The 1,670-nt window shown below is 35.1% G+C and overlaps 1 non-coding gene across 1 annotated transcript; it reads left to right on the forward strand.

Moving 5' to 3' along the window:
* Positions 1-494: 494 nt before the first annotated feature.
* On the forward strand, positions 495-584 carry Trnay-gua (transfer RNA tyrosine (anticodon GUA)). The gene is given in 2 exon segments: positions 495-531; positions 549-584. It is a non-coding gene; the product is annotated as a tRNA-Tyr (tRNA).
* Positions 585-1,670: the final 1,086 nt, after the last annotated feature.

Below are 1,670 nucleotides of genomic sequence, written 5' to 3' on the forward strand. Positions count from 1 at the left end.
TGATGTCTGCAGTGTACCAGTAGAGTAAAAACAGGCAGATGTGGTTATTCTTCCAATCGTACTAAGTTCCTACCGTAGATAACAACAGACTGACTTGCAAAACACATTCATAACCTTATTCCTTCGCGAGCGAAGAACTAAAAACGCTCAAGTACATAAAAACGCACGCTCAAGAAAGCACAAACAAAAACTCAAGCGCGAACGTAAAACCGCTGTTGTGAAATGTGTTGACGCTTATTTAAATGCAATCAAGTCAAACAATAACTGTTTGCATCACTTTGCTTAAATTGAAGAATGCTAATTTATGCTGCGATTTTAAACTTGCGAGTTCATGTAATAAGAAAAATGTGTTAACCATAAAATATTGCAAACGCAAAGTCGGAAATGATGAATAGCTTTCATCCGCTTGTCAAAGTCCGTAAGGCGCATTGTAATGTTCCGTTTGGGACAATGTGAACGTACGTTGTCGATCACGTCTACTTATTTTAATGTATCCCGTGATAGCTCAGTTGGTAGAGCGGAGGACTGTAGTGGTTTCAGAAACTGTAATCCTTAGGTCGCTGGTTCAATTCCTGCTCGCGGGACGATTTTTTTGAATCCCTTTTCCCCATTGCGTAAAATAGTACTTTAACTGTATGTTATCATGTAAACATACACATTCTCACAAGAATATCTAATTATTTAATAACAATAAATTATTCAAAAGTTTAAACGCACTTTCATTTATGTAATAATTGCGCATTAGTAGGTTAATATCTTATCATCCAGTTATAATCGCAGTTACGTAGTATCCTTATGACACTGAATAATATGTAACTGCATACAATTTTGGAGTTGGGTGTTTCTAGCTCAGCCGTAAAAAGACATAGCAGATGATATAAAGATCGTTTATGATAGACCAATACTCTGATTGCAATATAAGATTGGGACGCCTGACTTGTGAATGCTATGGATTTAACAGCAAACTTGCATAAATATACTTCATCGACTCCTGTCTCCTCTCCAATTGCTATTTATCCGTCCCTTTTAGTGTTATCCCTTCGTCATTCATTTCTTATAGAAACAATCTCCTGATTAGAATACTTTACTTTATTTCAGCATTGCATTGATAAACCTGTTACGTCAAAACAATGAAGGTATTTTATAATGACTTATTTGTTTAGAACATGGGTTATTTGTTCGTTTTTTCTCCTGCAAAATTTGAACTAACACTAGTTATAAAAATAACAATAGTTTATTTCTAGTCTGTATATTATCAGAGGCGAGCGAAAAGAGCAAACAAACTTGAAACAAACTTTCTTCAAAAAATGCACTGGTCCAGTTTGACCATCACTTAAGTAATTGATTGTTTCGAACGAACTTCTCGAAACTAGTTGTTAACGCTTTTGGTGTGCACTTCATAGATGTTTTCGTATAAGCTGCATAACGCAATTACACTTGTCGAATTATGTATTAAATCGATGTCTTAGACATTTCATATTCAGGTCGCATGTTTCAATCCGGCTCGCGGGAAGATAAGCGGAAAGGATTTTATTTCTTGTCTACATTGCTAAGTAATTTAACAATATGTTTTCCTGTACGAACATACACATTTCCACTCGAGTTCTAAGTAGTTTTATAACAATTCAGAAGAAAACAGTTAACACGCATCGCTGATTTGCATTTATTGT

This window comes from Dreissena polymorpha, chromosome 9, assembly GCF_020536995.1.
Source record: "Dreissena polymorpha isolate Duluth1 chromosome 9, UMN_Dpol_1.0, whole genome shotgun sequence".
NCBI classification, from domain to species: Eukaryota; Metazoa; Mollusca; class Bivalvia; order Myida; family Dreissenidae; genus Dreissena; species Dreissena polymorpha.